Genomic DNA, 10,464 nt, shown 5'->3' with positions numbered 1-10,464 from the left:
TTCACCATAACTGCATTCCTAAATTAGCTTCTTCTTAGCGACACTCCCCCAAAATGCTCAATATTACCCCAACATCAACTAACATGAGGATAAATGTGGTAGAAGGGGATTCAGAATGGAAATATTACATTTTATATGAATATGTGACCATGTTAACAAATTTTAGGCCCTTTCTCAGACCATGGAAAGGTCTTATGTAAAAGGAGGCCTTGAAGTTTAAGCATCTCAATTTTATAGATTTGCTTCTGATGTTATCATATTTGTAGAAGACGTATACTCAGATTATTCTAGAAATTATAATCTAAATGGACAGATCTGACTTTTCAAGTGCGCCAGTGGTCTTATTGATAAGTTCTCATTTCTCATGTCAAAAATAGAGATTTTTGAAGGCACTAATGCCAAGGCTTTTTTATTTGCTTCTGATGTTATCATATTTGTAGAAGATGTATACTCAGATTATTCTAGAAATTATAATTCAAATGGACAGATCTGACTTTTCAAGTGTGCCAAGTGGTCTTATCGATAAGTTCTCATTTCTCATGTCTAAAATAGAGATTTTTGAAGGCACTGATGCCAAGGCTCAAAAGAATAGGCTTCTCAGGTCAGGTATGATCCTATCAAGGAGTCTATCACAGGGAACTAGATAGGACTCTGTTAACTGAACTACAATGACAACCTAAATGTGGGGTTCCATTTCACTCCAGCTGGGACTGGTGGCTCCCTCTTTCTGTCTCCTGTGGCTGAATTTCTGCCTTTTGGACCCACATAGTACCCATATTTCTTCGCTGGAGAGGAAACCTGACTTTTGCCTGTTAATTCCTTTATTAAACAATAAAGATACTTTAAGTGCTTGTTATGTCAAGCTCTGTTCTAGTTACAAAACCTCTAACACTTGGAGTCTATAATCTAGTGAGAAGGTATATAAATATTAATAAACAAAATGAATCATTTCAAATGCTGATAAGTGCTGTGAAGAAAATAACAGTAATAACCTAAGACACATCCACGGTGGGGAGATGACCACCCCTAGGGTAGATCACAAAAGAGGTCTGTGAGGAGATGAAACTTAAGCCAAGATCCAAGTGATGAGAGAGTCAGCCATGCAAAGTCCTAAGGGAAGTGTGTTTCAGACAGGAGAAAGAACAAATGCAAAATCTCTGGCCTTTGGCATGTTTCAGGGACAGAAACAAGACTAAACATGCAGAAATTTAGGCATAAAGTGTTAGAAGAAAAGTGTAGAGAAGGAGACATGGGATCAAATTCCCTCGAACTTTAGACACCAAGTTAAGAAATGGGCAGTTTATTTTAATTGCCTAAGAATGTATTGAAAGTTTTAAAGCAGAAAAGTGATAGAAACCTGTATATTCTTCAAAACGATTGCACTGACTTCTACAATCATCAACATCCTTCTTTCTATAGCCTGTGACTGGTGCTTCCTTTTAGTTTCTATTATAATCTTTCTAGATAACCACCTTCAACCTGATGAGTCCGCACAACCCCTGCAGTCCAGCTCTCTCTGGTTTGAATTTTGTCCTATTGCAAACCAAGTCTAGTTCTGATTGTACAGAGAAATTCTGAGGTGTCCAAAGAACCAGTAAATGAAGAGGACACGAGGTTACAGTGCTGGCTGGCATCTGTCCTCTGTTGATAACTTGTTGGAAGGAAAAGAGCAGTCATTTCTTGTTCAGCCTTCCAGACAAAGGTAACATACTCAGAGGTCCTTATTTAGTACTAAACTGGGGGATTGATGGCTGCCATATAGACATTTTCTATTAAAATAAACAAACAGTAACAAAATCCACAGAACACTGCAACTAGAATGCACATCACTTAACAGTCTTCATTTCAAAAGGGGTCTAAGAATCTTGTAACAGCACATAGTTATACTAATAATTATGAACGCAGTGTCAGCTAACAGAAGAGTGGATTCATGCAAATGCATAATTGTATAGTTTACAATCTCTAAGATAACAATAATGACAACAGACCAAACAACTCATAGATATTTGTATAAATAAAACCGGCTTTTTAATATTCAGCTCCAGCCAACAAAAACCCCAAGCTGGATTAGAATTGAGGGCCAAACATGCAAAAAGCAGGCTGCCTAAAGCCAGAGTGGAGTATTGGGTTGAACAATAGGTATAAAGAATTGATGTTTTATGCTCCCTATACAGCAAGTTAATCCTATCAGGAATAAGTATTGATTTACATTTCACATCTAACTTTCTTAGCTCTGTCAAATTTAATGAATGTTGATGCAGATATTGATTTTTCCAGCAAAAGGAAATTAACAGGACATTGTCCAATTTTGACCTTTACTTAATGAGGCATGTATACATCAAAAGCCTTTTAGAACATGTTTTTGATCAGCCACAGAGCTTCAAAAGCAGTCTTATGTACAAAAATTTTTTTTTGACTTTTAATGATCCCTGAAACTCATAATTACTGTAGAGACAAGGCTCAACAAATACAAAAGGGGGCAGTTCCCTGGCCACAATCTAGGCAATGAGAAATCTTCCATGGCTTGCAGAATGTGGAAAATAGGATATGTCTACTTATAATTCAAATACCATCTTTTACAAGGCCCTGAGGGGAGTTTATTTAATAGCAATCCTGAATAAAACCCCTGGCTGTGTACCTTTATGTCTAAAAATAAGTCTCAGCACATGTTTGTTTAAATCATTGCTACTGAAAAAAGCTTGACTTTAGCTTTGACTTTAGTTTTTGTCCTTTTGGGCAAAAAGTCAGTTCCAAATCATCGGAAAAAAAAATCACATACAATGCATTTCTGTTGACCTGCTGCTTCTAATTATCTAATTTCTTTTTTTTTCTCCAATGTGTGTTTTGTCTAGAGGATTTGGGTGCATGGAAATAATTAAATAAATCTCTGGATCCTCTAAATTGATGTCCTTACATCCAAACTAGGCATAAAAGGCAAAGAGTTGGGATCAAACATTCCACTTAAGGTCATATTTTGTTAGCAGAAACTCTGAAAAATGTCTTTATTTGTAGAGATATTATAGCATTGTAGTTTTTATATCAAACTGTTTATAAGCAATAGCTATTACTAAGTCCTGAATATAGTTTGTTACGTAAAAGTGTGTGACAATGGTATTTTTTCTAACAAGATTCTGGTAGCCCAAAGTGCAAGCTAGTGGTATAGGATTGTAAGACTGTCCATAATTCTGTTTAATTAAATTTTTTTTTAAATATATTTTATTGATTTTTTACAGAGAGGAAAGGAGAGAGATAGAGAGTTAGAAACATCGATGAGAGAGAAACATTGATCAGCTGCCTCCTGCACATCTCCTACTGGGGATGTGCCCGCAACCCAGGTACATGCCCTTGACCGGAATCGAACCTGGGACCTTTCAGTCCGCAGGCCGGCGCTCTATCCACTGAGCCAAACCGGTTTCGGCAATTAAAATTTTTTTGAAGTTCTTTGCAAATGTCTGGTTGACATCTCTCCTTGTTTAAATTATACATTTTAGATTCAACAGGCTCAAGGTCAAATGGAGTTCAGAGGTATTATGAAACTGACAAAGAAAAGAGCAATAGAAAGTGGTAGGTGAGAGACCAGATTCAAGTGAACTGGTTATACATAGTGAAGGTATGTACCAAGCATCTGATAAAAAGAGGAAGGTAATTATCTATTTTCCCAAAATGTTCAAATGAGTTTCTTAACTACTCAACAACTCTCATTGTTTTTTTAATTTATGAAAATAATAGTAATACTCTGGTTTTTCTTTAGATTATATAAATAATTCACCTTTTACTAAAAAATTATAAAAATAAAATTATTCAAACTGTACATTGCTTTTCAGATGTGTATCACCTGAGATAATGTATGTTTGTAAGTTAAACTGTGATGAACATATCCTTTTCTTAAATAAATCCATTTGGCCAGTGTATATATTATTCTGAATCCCAAGCTACAGTACAAAGTGGATTAGTGAGTCATTTATAAATATTTCTGGTAATACTATTATCCTAATAAAAGTATTTTGCCTCTTTTTCAGCTCACTTCCAATTATGACTTCTTTTTAAATTCTGATTTTTAGTCTCTTATCTGTATAATAAATGTAGATGTAATTGAAAGCAGGATAGAGCAGATGGACCTCTTTTGCAAAAAAAATGTGAAGCAAATAAATTTTAAAATTGTATAAGAAATTTATGTTAAATAAAAAGTTTATAATAGAGACATCAACATATCAGGATTAAATTCCACCTTCTCTCTCTCTCTCTCTCTCTTTCTCTCTTTCTCTCTCTCTCTCTCTCTCTCTCTCTTATCCAATGCTTACTTTAGTTGTGTAAAAATAGTTGTGTCAATGATTCTTGACAAAGAAATTCCAGTCTGTACCTCAAACATATTTCCTTCAATTGACTTCAATTATATTTTCTAAAAAGTATATTTAAATAATATTTTTGTGTGCATGGGAAATATAAGAAATAGAAACAAATGATCAAATCAAGTTTTGGAATGTTTGTCTTTAGAAGTCTTAGAAAGGTTAGAATGTCATATAAAATAGTAGAACTGTTGTCTTTCCTGAAGCAGGGAGTAGAACATATGACTTCTTGAGATTCTTTCCAGTTCAGTGAGTCAATAATTTTATTTCTTAAATGCACTAGCAATGTGTAAAAACGCTTTAAGTGCTATGGGATTGGGAATGATTTTAGTTTTATTATAAGGATGCAGTGTAGTCACGTGTTCTTCCCTCTAAGGATCTTGGAGAGCTTTCTTGACATTTTCTAATTAACTCTTCTTGCATTTCTCAGAATCATGCATGAGGCACATGCTATTATATACATTGTAGGCACAGCAAAGTTGAGTGCCTAGGGATTAAGAAAAAAGAGTGAATCTGTACTTCTAATGCTTGAATACTCAAATTAAAAAAAGACTTGCTGTACCTCTACAAAGGCAGAATTTACAGAGAAGGTAGCTGCGTGTAAGTCTTTGGGAAGAAAAGAGAAAAAACTGACATTTTTGTAGAGAGCAGTCTAGATTTGTGTGCATGTTCCTGATTGATTATACGTAGCATAAGGATCCAAGGGTGATCCTGAAGGCAACTTTCAGGGAAAAACCCAAATCAAACCCAATGGACAGTCCAAGTTATATGTAGTATGGATTCCATTTATCTCAGCTATTTTGATAAATTACAAAATATATAGTTGTAATTTTGTTAATCCATCAAACTTTATTAAGAGGAAGTGAAAGCATGGAAAACCTAGGGATGACAACATAAGGAAAACTTCTGGTGAACAAGGTCTATTTTTGCTTGGATGTGTCACACATTGTAACTGAAATAGTGTACTTTGTCCTCACACTAACCCTTATGTAGATCTAGAAATTGAGTTTAGTCAAATAATTCTATGAAAACCATGAGTATTTATAAAGAAGGTTTTTGCTTAACTTTCTTTCTGTGTTCCAAATCAAACATGACAGTTTTAAAGTTTGGGGTTACTGGAGGGGGTGTGTACTCATTAAGAAATATCTGTGCTTTTAGTTATATTCCATCCTCTTTTTAAAGATTTGAGGCAAAAATTCTACAAAAATATAGACATATAGGAAAGTGTCCCTCTTTTTTATTATATTTCTGTCAATTTGATTTTTCTTAAAGAATGAAGCAAACGTGATTGAGAAGGAAGTATATGATCAACAGCTAGGAAGTACCAGAACAACTGAGACAGAAAGATAGGTGATAGGTAGATGATAGGAGATAGATAGATAGATGATAGATGATAGATAGATAGATAGATAGATAGATAGATAGATAGATAGATAGACAAAGGTGTGAGGGAAGGAAGTTCCTCTTCAGGTATGGCCCAATAGCTCCTATAATACTGGCCCTATTAGAGATAATAAGTATGAATTCTAGAAAAAAAATCCACTGCTTAAGGTACCAGAAAGTAAACAAACCAACGAAAACACAGAGTGGAGAAGAAAAATTTGGAGGAAAGGAATTTTAGTTGGTAGAATTGTGTCTTCCAAAGATATATGCATTCTAATCTCCAGTACCTGAGAAATGGGGTATTTGCAGATGTAATCAAGTTAAGATGAAGTCATGCTAAATTACTGATTTCTTTGAAAGGAGAGAGAATTTTTGACATGAAGGCATACAGGGAGAATGGCATGTAAGGCTGGAGGCAAAGACTGGAGTGATGTTTCTATAAGCCTATGAACATCAAGGATTACAGGCAGCCATCAGAAGCTGGGAAAAGGCATAGAAAGACCCTCCCCTAGAGCATTCAGAGAGAGTATGTTTCTGATGACACTTAGATTTGGGATTTCTAGCCTTCAGAAATGAGGGAATACTTTTTTTAAGTTACCAGGTTTAAGGTAATTTGTATGGCAATACTAGAAAACTAGTACAGAAATGATACTATCTGAGTTTCTTATATTACAACTTTTGTCCAGAGAATAGTCATCAGTATTCAATGCAGGACAGCTATAATTCCAGTGGAAAAACCTCAACATTACTGGATTGATGAATCAGAACAGAGTTTAGGGCAACCACATCCCCCTTGGAAAGTGAAACCATAAATTCCAGAAAAGAAAGATTCAGAGAAGGGGAGGCTCAGATTCCATATGTACTCACCCCAAGTCACTGGGTGACCCTTGTATGACACTTGTGTGATTCAAATACATGCATTGTGCAAACAATTGATTACGTTTCCAAGTGGCTGGTTATGATTTCATAACTTATAAATAATTTTTTATTCTTTCTACTTGTGGGGTATTGGTATGTAGTTTTTATTTAGCCTTAGCAAGACTAAAATAACTGAACAGCTAGGAAAACAAAACAGGATTTTCAATTTGAATTAAGCCAAGTTAACCTGCAAAAACAAACATAGAGCTCTTTACAGGAACGTAAGGCCCAGAGTTTCAATGAGATGTCATTCACAATGTCCAGGATACAATACAAAATGAGTCAACATAAGAAGAAATAAGAAAACATAAGCCATTGTACACAGAAAAGACAATGAATACAGACCAACTCTATTCATAGATGTTGGAATTAGCATATGAGCAGCTATTATTAGTATGCTCAGAACTGTAAGAGAAATATCATATTGACAGAAATAGAAACTATGGAAATCCTATGAAAATTATAGAATGGAGATATATAATATTTAAAATGAAAAATTTACTGGATATACTTGACAGCAGAATAGAGATAACATAGGAAAGATTCCACAAATTTGGACAATTCAATAGAAATAAAGAATATAAAGATAAAAGAAACAGCAGCACCTCAGGGAGTTGTGAGATGATTGAAAAGATCTACCAAATGTGCAATTAAACTGCCAAATGAGAGGAAAGAAATAATAGAACAAAAGATATATTAGAAGAAATAATGGCTGGAAATTTACTGAAATCAATAAAATAAATAAAATTACAGATTTAAAAAATTCAGAAAACCCCCCAAAAAATTAATACAAAGAAAATCTGACTTCAGCATTAATTATGATGTCAGCACTACATTTTCATAGATGCACTTTATTAAGAAGAGAGAGAGAGAGAGAGAGAGAGAGAGAGAGAAAGCGGGGAGAGAGTGAGAGAGAGATATTTGTTGTTCTTATTTATGCATTCATTGGCTGATTCTTGAATGTGCCCTGACTGAAAATCAAACCCTTAATTTTGGCGTATTGGGAAGATGCTGCCCCACCCAGACTATTTTGTATTTCTTGTCTACTGAGAATTATTTATTTTTTCAACACAAATGTATATTGGATATTTTTGCCAAATATTTTTTTCTCTCTCTACTGATATATTTATTTCTTTTTCTTTCTTAGTCTGTGACTATAAATTAATTTTTACTTAACTTGTATTTCTGGGATAAATCCATTTGGATATTAAAGGTTATTTTCAAGTGATTGATTATGATTTTATAACTTACAAATAATTTTTTTATTCTTTCTACTTGTGGGGTATTGGTATGTAGTTTTTATTTCTTGTAATACCTTGGTTTCATTTTGTTATCTGGGTAACTCTAGCCTTCAAAAAATTAGTTGAAAATTTTACCATTATCTTTTATATTTTAGGGAAAAATGTGTAGAATTATACTTATTTATTTCTTAAATATTAGGTATAATTCAACATAATATTATTCATGCCTGAAATTTTTAATTTAAAATGTTTTAATTTAAAATGTTTTAAATCACAAATTTAAATTATTTAATTGAACCCAAAGGGAGTTCAATTAAACATAAAATGGGCTATTTGGACTATCTATTTTTTCTTGAGTAAGCTTTTTCATATGTATCTTTCAATTAATTTGTCTTTTTCATCTGAATTGTGGAATTTATTTGCAAAAAGATTGTTTATAATATTCCAATATCACCCTTTTAATATTTGTATGTTCTGTAATTATTTCTTTCAATCCCAATATTGTTTATTTTTGTCTTTTCACTTTTTTTGTCTTGATTAGTCTGGATAAAGGCTTTGTACTGATATTTTCACAGGACCAGCTTTGCTTTCTTTGTTTTTTCTCTATTGCTTCTCAGTATTCCATTCCATGGATCTTTTTATTGTTTCTTTCTGCTTAATTTACATTTAATTATTCTTCCTTTGCTAATTTCTAATAGTACTGTCTTACATAATTATTTTTGCAGATTTTTTTTCTTTTCTTACGTAAGCATTTAATCTTATAAATTCCCTTTAGTCATTGCTTATAGTTTACAAAATTTATTTCTGGTGTGTGTGTGTGTGTGTGTGTGTGTGTGTGTGTGTTTGTGTGAGCGCGCGCGTGCACATGCCTACATGTGTCCCATGAATTGTTTTAACATCTTTATACCTTCATGGCTTTACTTTTTAGTTTTATTTCTCTTGGGTCAGAAAACATTATTTTGTATAATTTCTTTTCATTTCTTGAACTTTGTTTTATTCCCCACAAATACATGTATAACTTGGAAAATATTCCATTGTATTTAAAATGAATTTGCTTTCAGCTATGGAGCAGGGTTTTATAAATGTTAAAAAGTTCAAAATTGCTGACAGTATTTTTGAAGTTTATATTCTTGCTAATATTTTGCCTACTTCTAACAATTACTGAGCTTGGTTTGTTGAAATCTTTATTTGTGGATTTTTCTATTTTTATTTTATTTCTATTGCATTTTGCTCTGTGTATTTTAAGTCACTTTTATTAGAAGCATACACATTTTTAATTATTATAACTTCTTGATATTAACCTGCTTATCATTATGTGATGTCCCTTATTTACCTTAACAATTTTACTTCTTATTTTATCTACTATTTTACATTAATATTGGCATTCAAGTTTTCTTTTGATTAATAATTATATGGTGTTCTTAGCTAAGCCTCTATAATCATGAACTAATCTCTAAAACTAGTATAAATCACCATATATGGCAAAGACCTTGCAAATGTAATTAAGAATCTTAAAAGAGGAATATCTGATTCCTAAATGTAAACATATTTGTCTTTATGAGAGAGAGAGAGACAGAGGGAGATTTGACACAGACAGATGTGAAGAGAAGATGACCAAGAGGCAGGTATTAGAGTGGTGCAGCCACAAATCAATGACTGTCAGAATCACCAGAAGCTTAAAGAGGCAAAGAACAGATTCTCCTCCTGATTTTGGTTCAGTCATACTGATTTCAGACATCTGGTCTCCAGAATTGTGAGAGAATCAATTTCTATTTTTAAGCCATCTAGTTTTATTAATTTGGTCTAGTTAATATGGAAGCAGCCACATAGTATACCTTTTTTTTTTCATTTTAATTGAAATCTATCTTTATTTTCCACAATCTCTTTATCTTCTTTTGCAACTTCCATTTCAAGTCTGTAAATTTCATATGTCTAAAGTTTTACATATGTCTCCTTTTCCCCTGATTGATGCCCCCACCACCCCAGTGTCTGTGTCCATTGGTTACACTACTATGCATGCATACAGGTTCTTTGGTTGCTCTCTAACTTCTCCCTTCCCCTGCCAGTTGTCTCTGGATCTATTCTTGTTCATCAAATTATGTTGACCATATATCCCACATATGACAGAGATCATGTGATATTTATCTTTCTCTGACTGGCTTATTTCGCTTAGCATAATGCTCTCCGGTTCCATCCATGCTGTTGCAAACGGTATGCAATCCCCATTAAAATACCAATGGCATACTTAAAAGATCTAGAATAAACACTCCCAAAATTCATCTGGAATAAAAAAAAGACCACAAGTAGCCACAGCAATCCTGAGAAAGAAGAACAAAGTTGAAGGGATGACAATACCAGATATCAAGCTATATTACCAAGCCACCATAATCATAACAGCCTGGTACTGGCACAAGAACAGACATATAGACCAATGGAACAGAACAGAGAACCCAGTAATCAACCCAATCCATTATGCTCAATTAATATTTGACAAAGGAGGCAAGAGCATACAATAGAGTCAAGACAGTCTCTTCAATAAAAGGTGCTGGGAAATTTGGTCAGATACATGCAAAACA

This window comes from Myotis davidii, unplaced genomic scaffold, assembly GCF_000327345.1.
Source record: "Myotis davidii unplaced genomic scaffold, ASM32734v1 scaffold53, whole genome shotgun sequence".
Lineage (NCBI taxonomy): Eukaryota > Metazoa > Chordata > Mammalia > Chiroptera > Vespertilionidae > Myotis > Myotis davidii.
The sequence above is the reverse complement of the archived record's forward strand: the minus strand, read 5'-3'. Positions refer to the sequence as shown.